Below are 14,809 nucleotides of genomic sequence, written 5' to 3' on the forward strand. Positions count from 1 at the left end.
GCTCTCCTGAAACAATGCTGTGGGACAAAACTTTGTCAATGGCAGAACCTCTGATTTTGCCCGGTTAACATTATACCCTGAAAATTTGGAAAATGAGTTAATTATATTAAGCACTGAAGGAATAGATACCTGAGGATCAGATACAAACAGCTAAATGTCATTCGCATATAACATCATTTTATGAATAGATCCCTCAATGTCAATTCCGCAAAAGTTCTCATCCTGTCGGATTGCTGCTGCTCATGGTTCTAATGCTAAGCAGAACAAACACGGGCTGAGTGGTGATCCTTGGCGGGTTCCCCTGCTTAATCTAAAGTAAGGAGAAATGTATCCATATGTTTGAACTGCGGCCTCTGACTGATAGTATAATAACTGTATCCACCTAATAAATATCCTACCAAATCCAAAAATTTCCAATAATTTTAACATATACCCCCACTCGACCCGATCAAATGCTTTTTCAGCATCAAGCGAAATAGCAGCCATTGGAGAGTCCAAGTCTGAAACTGCCCACATAACATCAATAAACCTAAATTGTCTGATGAGTTTCGTTTATTAATGAACCCCACCTGGTCTCTATGTATTAGAGAGGTGATTACTTTGTCCAATCGATTGGCTAAAATTTTCGACAATATCTTGATGTCCAGAGAAATCAAAGACATTTTTCAAAAAATCCTTTCATAGTCTCATCATCATTACTACAGTCCGACGTATACAGCTCCCCATAGAAATCTTTAAACGCATTGTTAGTATAAATAGATTTAGTGAGGAGGTCTCCCCCAGGGGCTCGGATTGCAGGGATCAGTGAAGATAGTTCCCTCTGTCTTAAGCCATGAGCCAATAATTTCCCCATTTTGTCCCCGAATTCAAAATATTTTTGTCTCATCCTAAAAAGAGAAAACTCTACTTTCTGAGACAAAATACAGTTATATTCCTATTTTAGTTTGGAACATTGGTATTGAAGCATCTTCTCAAATCAGTTTCCAATTCCTTAATTTTACTTTCAAGTTCTGTCTGCTTCATAATATTTTTCTTTTTCTTATGTGGCGCATATTGTATGACAAACCCTCTTACCACTGCCTTGAGAGCCTCCCAAGCTATTCCAGCGGAGGGCGCAGTAGCAACATTTACGGCAATGTAAGAGTTAATATGACTCCTCAACGCCTCCTGAATTCACTTTCTTGCAGTAAAGAAGAATTGAGCCACCATCTTGGCATTCGAATCCTCTCAATAACAGGAAGCAACTCCAGCACTACTGGGGCATGATCTGATATCAAAATACTCCCAACTGAGCATGTAAAGACCGACTTCAAAAAAGATTTGGAAATCAGATAGAAATCTATACGAGAGACGGTTTTATGAGGAGCAGAGAAGAATGTGTAATCTCTGTTGGTTGGGTTTAAAATTCTCCACACATCAATTAATCCCAAATTCTCACACATACTTTTGACTGTCTGTGCAGCTTTCTTGCTCCTACACCTCACTAAGCTACTTCAGTCCAGAAATGAATCCATCACTAAGTTAAAATCTCTTCCAATTACAATTTGATAATTTCCCATTTGTTGAATTATAGCCTCCAGCTCTCCAAAGAAATCTGGCTCATCCCCATTTGGAGCATAAATATTAACTAACTTACTTACTCTCAGTTTCAATTCCTGTTCTAAACAATTCTCGATTTCGATTCTTTGAGTTGTGCAGGTCAGCAGTTTACAGATTTCACAGGATAATGTTTTCATTTGAAAAAGCCTTTACACAGCCCATTTTGATTAATTCACTTAGTTGATACAGTTTAATTTGGTTGCTGTACTGTAACTAGGGTATTCAGTTACAAAGGTCCCCAACTGTAACTGTAAAAGTGAAACTTGCTGAAATAACACCACAAACAAGTTGGCAGCAGTCAAAGAGCTGCAGCCCAGGTAGATGTGAAATGAAATAAAACAAACTCAAACCCTGGAGCAGTCATGAGACAATCAACAGTTTTTGTTGAGAAAGATTACGTTAATTCGAGTCGTTCTGCGCTTGTGCGACTTGCAGTGATGACGCGCTGGTGATAATCCAAGATGGCGGTGGCCCAGACTCCAGCCTAGACTATTTAATAAGAGCCTTAAAAGACATGGATATAATAAAAAAAAGTGGATGGACGGAAGCATAAACATGCCGACTTTCACACGGACTTATTAAACACACACGGATCTCGGTAAACGGAACAGGCTTTACCGGACGTCTGGCACTAGGACCCAGAGGCGGAGTAAATGCAGCCCCGCACTTCATGTACAGGCTGTATATCACCAGTTTATCATTTTAACAGTTGTTAGAGCTACTATCATTAACAGGGAGCAACTATTTATTCCTGGTGATTGTATTTCAGAGTTTTACTGGGCTTTTTACTGGTGATTAGCTCCTATTTTCCTTCCGCTACGTGGTTCAAACTGAAACCGTAGCCAGACAGACACACACACAAACTGCAGTTGCTACAGTCGCGCTCTGAACGCACTTTATACAAACCCTGTGTGAACAAACAGAGAAAGCCATGGAAACAAACTTGCGTGGGCATTTAGGAATAAAAATTTTTTTAATCAAAATTCAAACATCTTTGTAACGGTACCGAACGTAAGGAACCGGTTCCTTACTCGGTGCCCAAACCTAATAATGACTAATATCTTTTCCACAGGGTGTCACACTTTAAACATGATTCTGGTTGTGAACCACAGGGAAATTAGCATTTTATTTGATTAAGGTTTATCCAAACAAATCTTTGATCATCCTTGTTTTCAAGGTGACCTTGGGCAACAAGAAAGAGCAAGTCGCGAATTTGTTTAAATTGCTTCCTAATGTTTACACGATCTAGTGCACTCTCGCACATTTAAATGCTGGTACATTCCTTTTGCATGTCAAATCTTAAATGGAAATACAAATATTAGGCATTATACCCCCCTACCCACCCCCCAAACAATGACATTTTTTGTCACAAACACAATATTCAATTAACCACTAAAATATAGTAGAACAGCTTTAAAACATACAAGCAATCATTAGGTTATTGTAAAGAAATAGAAATTATTTGTATATAATTGTGCAAGAATACTAGTATAGTTTCCTGGCAAGAAAAAAAGTGTACATTACTTACAGTTGGGGCACGACAAGATGGTTTGTACCCAGAGCCCAAAATGTGGTGCTTAATTTAATTTGACGTCTAGTACAAACATACACACGTGAGTGAAAGAGAGAGAAACACACACACACAAAATGTTACTTTTTAAGACACACACACACACACACACACACACACACACACACACACACACGCACACACACACACACACACACACACACACACAGAGCAATATAAACATTGAACAAAATTGGGTAGTTACAAACCATCTCAGACGGCGTATGTTCTCTAGAAACTTTCTTTCTGTCGATGACTCGGCGCGTGTTGTGTGAGAAAAACAATAGTTAGAGACAGCTCATCAAGACCCAACTTATGTTCTTTCTGATTGGTCTATTATTGGGTGGTTGGTTAGATTTTGGCACATGGAGACATGGATTGGTCTGGGATTGGTTATCTCGGTCAGTCAATCAGAGTTACTCAAACTACGGCAAGCCGTGAGGACCAAAGTTTATTATCATGAAAAAAGTAAATAGAGTGTTGAATGGGGAAATATAAACATGAGAAATGTCAAGCGTGGCGTGTGGTGTGAGAATGGGTCAAAATGTCACACTCAAAGGGTGAGCCTTGGCAGCTCTGTAGTTTATTAGATGTGACTACTCTGGACCTCGAGCCTCGGATTGCAACGCCGACAACATCCAGCGACCCGTGAAGTAGCGGAGGCTTGTACCAGCGGTCTCCATCAGCAGAGGAGACGTAAGCGGTGTGATCAGAAGCAGGAGGGGGGCTAGCAACCAAGCTAAAAGCTAATTGTCAGAGCACGCCACTTCCTTCCATCCTGCGTTCTAATGTACGCTCCCTGGAGAACAAACTCGACTACCTGAAGCTGGATTTAAATGCAAGACAGGAGATGAGGGTGGCGGTGTTTGCATATACACCAATAACAACTGGTGCAACAACGGTGAGCTAGTCTCATGTCACTGCTCTCCTGATGTAGAAATACTGACTATAAAATGCAGACATTGTTATCCCTGATCTGTTATAACTTTTGGCAATCAATAAAACTCCACGTTTTTAAAGATCTGACTGATTAGTACAGCCAAAAACACGGCAATAGTGTTTTTCCATGGACTAATAAGAGCAAAGTTTCAGGAACAGAGTAGACACATTAAGTTAAGGTAAAAAATAACATTAGGTTGTAAAGTTTATGAAACAGCTTTTTTGTGTGTTTATTTAGTTTTCTACATCATTTAATGTTTGTGCAGCAGACAGAGAAGTCCTCCTGCCTGCAATTTAACTTCTTCAAATGTAATTTTGTGCTCTGTGCACTCAGTCACCTCTCCATGTTAAACAAGCAAAATGTTCATTTCAATAGGGCGGTCTCAACTACCAAAGGATTTAGGGACACACATGGTTTACTACCCTTTAATTCAGATTTTAGTGAATCCACCCCAAAGTGTAGAAAAGATTGAGAGGATAAGTTAGATATCATCACCAATGATGCTACCTAACTTTTTAGTCAGTCTGAGCTCTCAGGCTGCATAGTCTCGGCCTCATGGTCCTCTTTACTGCATCACAACCCCTATTTATGGTGATGCTCCAAAAAGCAACAGTAAAATGCAAAATGTAACGTTAGGATCGACATAATATTGTTAAATGTTTTGTCTACCCACTATTTATAGTGTGTTGTTGCATTTAGCATCAACATGAATTTTGGTGTCATATGTCCTTCAAAGGGGACATATCATGCTAAATCCACTTTTTTAGCCCTTAAATGCATTTTGTTGTATATTTATAGTGCTTAGAAGTACAGAAAAAATCAAATTAGTCTCTTCAGATGCTCCGTAGATATCTTTGTATTCTGTTTTGCTCATATTATTTAATCTGTTTCGATTTTTCTATTCTCTATTACGTTTTTTGAACTATTACATCACAGTATTTGCAGCCGAACTGCCAAATTAGTTCATCAACTCCAGGTCCAACACTTCGAGCAATCCGCCATTTTTATTTCTCGCTTTTATTTTGTAGTCCAAGCTCCAGGATGCCGAAGTTACGAGAGGATAAGTCAAAATGTTCGGTTGTTGGATGTAGTAACCCACACGCTTCATTACACCGTCTCCCAGCATCAGAACTTTTTCGAAGTGCCTGGTTGAGTTTTATTTTTCACAAAAATGTACCCACATCTGTGGGTAAGGTAATTTTTGTGTGCGCGAAGCACTTCAAGGATGACTGCTTCTGGAACCTCCGCCAGTATAAAGAAGGATTTGCCAAAAGACTTTGTCTGATTGAGGGGTCAATTCCTTCTATCTTTTGAGACGACGAACAGAGCACTTCCGTAAGCTGTAAATAACGCTAAAAAGTGTGATGATAAGACGTCCCTGTCATTGTTTTGTTAGTATTAGCAGTTGCACCGTCTTCAGACTTCATATGTTTGCGCTGTGTGCTCGTTTTAGATCCTTGATGATATGGCCTACGTGATTTAATTTAAGAGACTGTATTAAAATGCATTTCGGGACGTTAGCTTGGCGCTAGCGTTAGCTCGGTGCTTGTATTAGCTCACTTGTCAGGGTTCTGCAGGTTCATCATCTTCATTTTCATCTCGCTCCGCTGGGTCCGACTCTGGCTCGAACATGTAAGGCTGGATGGACAAGTCTTCCGTTGTTTACATTTTATAAATAACCTCTGAATAAAAAGTTTATGTGCCGCTACATAGCCGTATCTCTTCTATCAAACTACAAAAATGGCCGAGCAGGGTGGAGTTGAACCGAGTGTCACCTGAAGAGGGGGCGGGGTATGGAGGGTCTCATTTGCATTTAAAGAGATCGCACCAAAATGAGTTGCTCTCAGAACCACATCAGAAAAGGGGTAGAAAAGGGGCCTGTGGAGCTATAATAATGAGGAATTCAGACCCAAGCATTGCAGTTCCGCTTCATATAGACCACAACTGTAAGATTTATATGTAAAAATGAAGTATTTAAAACCATGATATGTCCCCTTTAAAGTCATATTCTTTTTTTGTCAATACATTTTGCAACAACTATCTGCTGTCTTGAACCGTTCTATTAGCAGAATCCAACAACTGCTGGTTTTCAGCAGGTGAGCTTATGATTCAAGAGTCTTACCACGCTGCGGGAGATAAGAGACTGTCAATGACTTTTCACAACTGTTGCAGTTGTGACATGGTGGTGTTACTCATAATAAGTTCTACACTATCGCACCCAGTATAATTTTTTTTCTCTCTTTGTCTGGACATGCTGTCAAAGGTCAACACTACAAAAAGTGTAATCTTTTTAGGACAGCAATGCATATTTTGTTATTGCAATTAAATTAATTAATTTACTCTATTGTATAATTTTGACCATCACCAGCCCCCCCTAAAGACTGGGATACACTGTGCGATGTTTTGAATCGTTGTACTCAGCTCCAGCCCAAACTGTGCGACTCAAGTGCAGAGCCTGAATGAGCGCAGCTCACAATTCATGTTCTCACACTGTACGTTCATACATGACACGTCGGGGTCTTGTCTCCAGAAATGCAACGTACAAATTAGAAAAAAAAAAACCCTGAAGCGTCGCCGTGAAAACAGAAAAAAGAAGAACCCGGAAGTGATAAAACACTCGCAAATCTCTGCAAAAAGAGCTTTAAAAAAGAAAAGACGGTGATGTGATGGACCAGGAACTGGATGGACAGACGTGGGCAGTACAGTCTGTCAATTTTACAGCAGTCCTATGGTGTTCGCGCATGCGCAGTGTGAGAGTTTAAGGTGAGCCGGTCCGTGGCACTGCTTCAACTGTGAGATACCCTCACGAGGAGCAACTGGATTTCAAACATGTTTGATTTCTTTACGACCATACGATGGCTGATCGGTAGCTGGTCGTGAGGTGTTAATCGCTTCTCGTGACCCCATGTATAATACTTTGTGCGTAAACACCAGCAAGAGACTGTATCTTAAAGCGAACCCCACATTCAGATACATGAACAATAGGAACAGAACCAAAAGCATTTATAGCTGCTTCTGAGTTGTACTCATGTAACAGGGTCAATTATGTGTGCATGTAAAATATTTTGTTATAATTACACAAAATCTGTCATCTTAAGTTTATTTTATTTTATTAGTTCATACCTGACAAGTTGAGTTTCCAAATCAGTATGTGGAACCTTAATTTATGTGTGTATCCCCACGTTCAGTTTCAAATGTGGCACTTCCGCCTTTGACTTGTTTTCCTGCGCCCTTACCTCTTCCCTTTTGTGAACGATCACCGGTAAGTGGCTTTGCTGTCTGGATAAAAATCTCTTTATTAGTTATGTTTCCAAGTTAGCTGGCTAAATTAAAACTGTTCTGAAGTGCTTCCGATGTATTGTAACACATGTTTGTGTCATTTGATTTGTGTAGGGGCATGTTTGTGGGAAAAACTGACTGGATGATTTTTGTGTGCGTTCCTGCTGCTGTCAGAATAAAACATCTTTAAACACAACACAGAGTCTCGACCGGTTACACTCAACAATGACACTCTGGTGAAACTTACTCAACATGACTAACAAACATCCATCCATCGATCTTCTTCCGCTTTTATCCGGGGCCGGGTCGCGGAGGCAGCAGTCTCAGCAGAGACGCCCAGACCTCCCGATCCACGCACACCTCCTCCAGCTGTTCTGGGGGGACCTTGAGGCGACACCAGGCCAGCTCAGAGACATAGTCCCTCCAGCTTGTCCTGGGCCTTCCACAAGGCCTTTTCCCAATAGGACATGCCTGAAACACCTCCCGAGGGAGGCGACCAGGAGGCATCCGAATCAGATGGCCGAGCCACCTCAGCTGGCTCCTTTCGATGTGAAGGAGCAGCGACTCTACTCTGAGCTCCTCCCGAGTGACTGAGCTTCTCACCCTATCTCGAAGGGTGCGCCCAGCCACCCTGCGAAGGAAACTCATTTCGGCCACCTGTATCCGCGAGCTTGTCCTTTCGGTCATTACCCAAATCTCATGACCATAGGTGAGGGTAGGACCGTAGATCGATCGGTAAATTGAGAGCTTTGCTCCTCGGCTCAGCTCCCTCTTCACCACAAAAGTCCGATACAGCGACCGCGTCACTGCTGACGCCGCACCGATCCGTCTATCAATCTCACGCTTCATCCTACCCTCACTCGTGAACAAGACCCCGAGATACTTGAACTCCTCCACTTGAGGCAAGGACTCTCCACCGACCCAGAGAGGGGAAGCCACCTTTTTCCGGTGGAGAACCATGGCCTCAGATTTGGAGGTGCTGATCCTTATCCCAGCCGCTTCACACTCGGCTGAAAACCGCCCCAGTGCACGCTGAAGGTCCTGATTTGAGGAAGCCAACAGAACAACATCATCTGCAAACAGCAGAGATGAAATCCTGAGGTTCCCAAATCGGACCCCCTCCGGTCCCTGGCTGGACCTAGAAATTCTGTCTATAAAAGTAATGAACAGAACAGGTGACAAAGGGCAGCCCTGGCGGAGACCAATATGCACTGGAAACAGGTCTGACTTACTGCCGGCAATGCAAACCAGGCTCCTGCTGCGGTCATACAGGGAATAGACAGCCCTTAGCAAAGGGCCCCGAACCCCATACTCCCGCAGCACCCCCCACAGGGCTCCACGAGGGACAAGGTCGAACGCCTTCTCCAGATCCACAAAGCACATGTGGACTGGTTGGGCGAACCCTCGAGCACCCGATGAAGGGTATAGAGCTGGTCCAGTGTGCCGCGACCGTTCCTCCTGGATCCTCCTCTCCAGCACCCTGGAGTAGACCTTGGCGGGGAGGCTGAGGAGTGTGATCCCTCTGTAGTTGGAGCACACCCTCCGATCCCCCTTCTTAAAGAGAGGGACCACCACCCCAGTCTGCCAATCCAGAGGCACTGTCCCCAACTGCCACGCGATGTTGCAGAGACGTGTCAACCAAGACAGTCCTACAATATCCAGAGACTTAAGGTACTCAGGACGAATCTCATCCACCCCCGGAGCCCTGCCCCCGAGGAGCTTTTCAACCACCTCGGTGACTTCAGCCCGGGTGATGGGCGAGTCCGCCTCTGAGTCCTCAGCCTCTGCTTCCTCATCGGAAAACGTGGCAGTGGGATTAAGGAAACCCTCGAAGTACTCCTTCCACCGCCCGACAACATCTCCAGTTGAGGTCAGCAGCTCCCCCCCTGCACTGTAAACAGTGTTGGTGAAGCACTGCTTCCCCCTCCTGAGGCGCCGAACGGTTTGCCAGAATCTCTTCGAGGCCGACCGATAGTCCTCCTCCATGGCTTCTCCGAACTCCTCCCAGACCCGAGTTTTTAGCCTCTGCGACCGCGCGGGCTGCAGCACGCTTGGCCTGCCGGTACCTCTCGGCTGCCTCCGGAGTCCTACCAGCCTAAAAAGGCTAGGTAGGTCTCCTTCTTCAGCTTGACGGCATCCCATACTTCCGGGCACCACCACCGGGTTCGGGCATTGCCGCCGCGACAGGCACCAGAGACTTTACGGCCACAGCTGCGAAAAGCCGCATTGACAATGGAGGAGGAGAACATGGTCCACTCGGACTCCATGTCTCCCACCTCCCTCGGGATCTGGGAGAAGCTCATCCGGAGGTGGGAGTTGAAGACCCCACTGACAGAGGGATCCACCAGACGTTCCCAACAGACCCTCACCACACGTTTGGGCCTGCCAGGTATGCCCGGCTTCCTCCCCTGCCAGCGGATCCTGCTCACCACCAGGTGGTGATCAGTTGACAGCTCAGCCCCTCAGCCCCTCAGCTGAGGATCACAGGACTTAATGACTACAGATCCGTCGCTCTGACATCTGTGGTCATGAAGTCCTTTGAAAGCCTCATGCTCTCCCACATCAAGGACATCACTGACCCCCCCTGCAGTTTGCCTATAGATCCAACAGGTCTGTAGACGATGCTGTAAACCTGGCTCTCCACTTCATCCTCCAGCACCTGGTCTCCGCCAGGATCCTGTTTGTGGACTTCAGCTCTGCTTTCAAAAATATAATCCCAGCTCTCCTTCAGGACAAGCTTTCCCAGCTGAACGTGCCAGACTCCACCTGCAAGTGGATCACAGACTATCTGTCTGACAGGAAGCAGCACGTGAAGCCGGGAAAAACCATCTCTGCTCCCCAGACCATCAGCACTGGGTTTCCTCAGGGCTGTGTTCTTTCTCCTCTGCTTTTCTCCCTGTACACCAACAGCTGCACCTCCTCTCACCAGTCGGTCAAACTCCTGAAGTGTGCAGACGACACCACCATCATCGGTCTCATCTCTGATGGAGACGAGTCTGACTACAGGTGGGAGACAGACCGGCTGGTGTCCTGGTGCAGCCAGAACAACCTGGAGCTCAACGCTTTAAAGACAGTGGAGATGATAGCAGTCTTCAGGAAGAACCCAGCCCCCCTCGCCCCCCTCACCCTGGGAGACTCTACAGTGAGCTCTGTGGAGTACTTCTGCTTCCTGGGGACCATCATCACTCAGGACATCAAGTGGGAGCTGAACATCAGTTTCGGTCCATCAAGACCAGAACCTCCAGACACAAAAACAGCTTCTTTCCCTCTGCCACCATCCACATGAACACACCCCAAACACCCCAAGTCACCCACTGAACCCCCCCCCCCCACCACCTCCATGATGACATTATCTGCTGCAGTGTATATATATATATATATATATATATATATATATATATATATATATATATATATATATTTCCTATTTATCCTTTATTCTCTATCTAGCCTTTATTTATCCCTCATCCTTTATATTTATCATTATTATTATTACTACTGTTGCTGGGTTGTTCTTTGTTTTTTTATTTTTTGTTGTTGTTTGTTTTGTGCACCAACTACCAAGACAAATTCCTTGTACTGTCCTTAAAACTGTACATGGCCATTAAAAACATTTCTGATTCTAATTTCTGATTCTGATTCTGACTCTGATTCACCCGAGTGTCCGAGGTGATACAACTACAAAGTCAATCACCGACCTCCGGCCTAGAGTGTCCTGGTGCCACGTGCACTTATGGACACCCTTGTGTCCCTTCCCAGGGACTCCAAGAAGGCCGGGTACTCTGCGCCGATGTTGGGCCCGTAGGCCTAAACAACCTGTGGGACGCGACCCTCTCATTCACTGGGGTAAACTCCAACACGTGGCGGCTGAGCTGGGGGGCAATAAGCAAGCCCACCGCAGCCCACCGCCTCTTCCCGCGGGCAACGCCAGAGAAGTGGAGCGTCCAGCCTCTCTCCAAGAGTTGGGATCCAGAGCCCAAGCTGTGCGTGGAGGTGAGCCCGACTATATCCAGCCGAAACCTCTCAACCTCCCGCACAAGCTCAAGCTCCTTCCCCCCCAGGGAGGTGACGTTCCATGTCCCAACAGCCAGAAGCTGTGGACGTGGACTGGGCCGCCGAGGCAACCCCCCTCGACCACCACCCAGTCCTCTCTGCACCCGACCCCTACAGATCCCTCTGCGAGTGCTGGGTCCACAGGAGGGCAAGCCCAAGTCGTCCTTTCAAGCTAAGCCCGGCCGGGCCCCGTGGGCAAAGGCCCGACCACCAGGCGCTCGCATTCGAGCCCCAGCCCCAGGCCTGGCTCCAGGGTGGGGCCCCGGCTGCGCCTAACCGGGCAAAGTCACGGTCCTTGCTTTTATAATGTCTATAGAGGGTCTTCTGAACTGCGCTTCGTCTGAACTGTCACCAAGGACCTGTTTGACATGGGAAACCCTACCACGGGCATAATGCCCCAGACAACATAGCTCCTTGGATCATTCGGGCACTCAAACAACCCCACCACGTTAAGGTGGCAGTTCACGGGGTTGGACTAACAAACAATTCAATTAAAGTCAACTTTGATTATATAGCAAAAATTACAACAGTACACACACACACGACTAATGCACGTGCGTGTGTGTGAGAGAGTGCCGGAATACACATGCAGAACACACACAGAGCCGTTTAGAGATAGAGTTGCGACTTTGGTGTTGCAAAATGTTTATTTGTCGTGGTATTCAACAACCTGTGATGGATTATGTTGAATGAGCGCGGTTGATGCGTGTGCGTGTCTGTGAGAGAGACCCCACGGAGGAGATTGGGAGAGTCCCACACGACAAAGGAGCAAGTACACACACACACACACACACGCACACACACACCTCAAAAGTCGCCCACAAGGTATTTATAATAAAAATATACCAAATGAGTAAAATACAACAAAAAACTAAACAATATTTATACAAAAAGTACACAAAATAACAGAAATGCACAAAAATATACCAAAAGGCTCCAAAAACACACAAAATGACTCCAAAAAACATACAGTACAGAAAAATAGACCAAACAACAACAAAAATCTGAAAAAGACTCGAAATACACAAAACTAAATATTTATACAAAAAATTCACAAAATGACATCAGAAATACACAAAATTAGACTAAAAAAGATCAAAACAAATACACAAAATTATTCCAGAATCACACCCCACTATATGAATACATAATTCCGGATGGTGGTGATGTGTGTGTGTGTGTGTGCTTTGGGTTCCTTCCTTAGGGGGAGTTGGTGATTAGCACAATTTTAAGCAATAAAATAAATGTTTTGTTGCAATAATAAACATAAAAAGCTGCTGTACAAAGATTGCACTACATTGTGAAGGAAAAAGAAAAAGTATGTTTTAAAGAGATTGACGACAGGTATTTGTCTTACTCACACAATTGTTTCTCTGTTTCTATTGCTAACTAATCCTTTGCTGACAACAACAGTAGAGAGGATAAAATGAGGCACTGAAAAAGGTCTGATCAGATTATTGGTCGACACTTTTCAGTCAAGAAGAAAATTAGATAATGACTAATATCTTTTCCACAGGGTGAACCACAGAGGAATTAGCATTTCATTTGATTAAGGTCATTATAAACAAATCTTTGCTCGTCCTTGTTTAAAGGTGACCTTGGGCAACAAGAAAAAACAAGTAGTGAATTTGTTTAAATTGTGCCCTAATATAAACACAATCTAGAGTGAAACAATCCACTGAGCAGATCAGGATGGCGAGGCTCTTACTGGCTCTCATGTGTCTTTCAGGTTAGTAGTCAATTATTTGGTTCAGAAAGTTATGATATGAAGACCTAAAAGTGGCAAAAACAATAAGCAGTTATTATAACTGACTATAACTATTTAAAAGGCTTACAGACTGAATGACAGCTTTTGAGGAAAACTATTGTAAACAAGTTTGTTCTACTGGACCTGTGGGTTTGGCAACAAGTTGGAGCTATCTTGCTGTTAAAGTTTGGAGATAAAATTTATTTTCTGAAATCTCATAAATGTTGAAGAATATTAAAAAAGGAGCAGGCTGTAATAGTACCATTAAAAAATAATGATTATGGTTTAAAGCTCCTAAATATTTGTAGGTATTTGCTATTCTTAGATGCTTGTAATGTGCCTGTAATTTCAGCATCACATGTTGTTTTAACAATGAATGATAGTGTTTAACTGCAAGAATTAATTAATATAATCGAGACATTACCAGATAAAATGTTTTCTAATCTCTGATTCTTTCTGCAACCTTGCACAAAATGTCCTATGTCTATCACACAATGTTTTTCTATTAAGTTGAAGAGAAATTTTTGCTGATAAACATGAGATCACAAATCTGAAATCAGTCTGTATGGTGTTAGATGGTAACGTAAGCCACCTTATAAGGGCTGGATTTGGTATCAGATATACTCCGATCCATTTTGCCCGTCATCCTTCCAATATTTTGAACGTTCCAACAAAGACGCAAAAATTGCATTTTTATAAGAGAAAAATTTGCCAAAGAGATAGCTTGTGTTAATTTGCCTGTTTGACAGATACAATCCTTGATGCACTCAGCTAGTGATCTACCGTAACGTGTTTTTGTCTGCAGTTAAATTAGCACATTTTTACATATGCGAACCTTTAGCAAATAAGGTCCTGAGTGCGTCTTTTTTAATAAATATGAAGTGGTGTTATGGTGGTTTTAGATGAGGATGCAAAGTCAATATGGACTGTTTAGGGAACTCTGACTAAGAGATGATCAGGCCTGGGAGAGATAATAGTTCTGGAATTAACCATTTCAATCCCTCCTTTGTTACAATTAAGGTTTAAATATATATTGTACATAATTATTTTAATACAAATATATTAATTACAGAACTACCAGAGAGATACCAAGGAACCAATTCATTGTTATCCCATAATCACTAAACAAGATCCCATCACCCCAGGTATGCAGTCTGTTACTTTCCTTATTTTCCAACTGACCACTGCCCCAAAGACGTACACACCAACTGGGAAGAAGCTGGGAGCCAGTATCCTGATAACCACCTCCCAGTTTTCAGATGATGAACAGCCTACTGGTGACATTGACTTGAAGACATTGAAGCTCAAACTGTACCTGGTCCCTGACTTTAGGTCAGCCATTGTCCCTGTTGACTGTGTAGATCTTAGGAGTCTGTACTACGACTCTGGATTTCCTCTTATTGCACGGTTGGTAGTAATTTAAGAGCTAAGCTAAGTTCTGATCCAGTATAAAGCCCAACCTCCTGGCCAATCAGTTACCTTGGAAAATGACCAGCCTTAGAATAGGTGGATCATTCTCTGGACATGCTGCTGTGTGATTGGATCTGACAGCTGACAGGACATGAAATATTTAGGCATTAATGCAATCCTTTCATTTACCTGATGTCATCCTATTGTTAAA

This window comes from Gouania willdenowi, chromosome 18 (genome assembly GCF_900634775.1).
Source record: "Gouania willdenowi chromosome 18, fGouWil2.1, whole genome shotgun sequence".
Lineage (NCBI taxonomy): Eukaryota > Metazoa > Chordata > Actinopteri > Blenniiformes > Gobiesocidae > Gouania > Gouania willdenowi.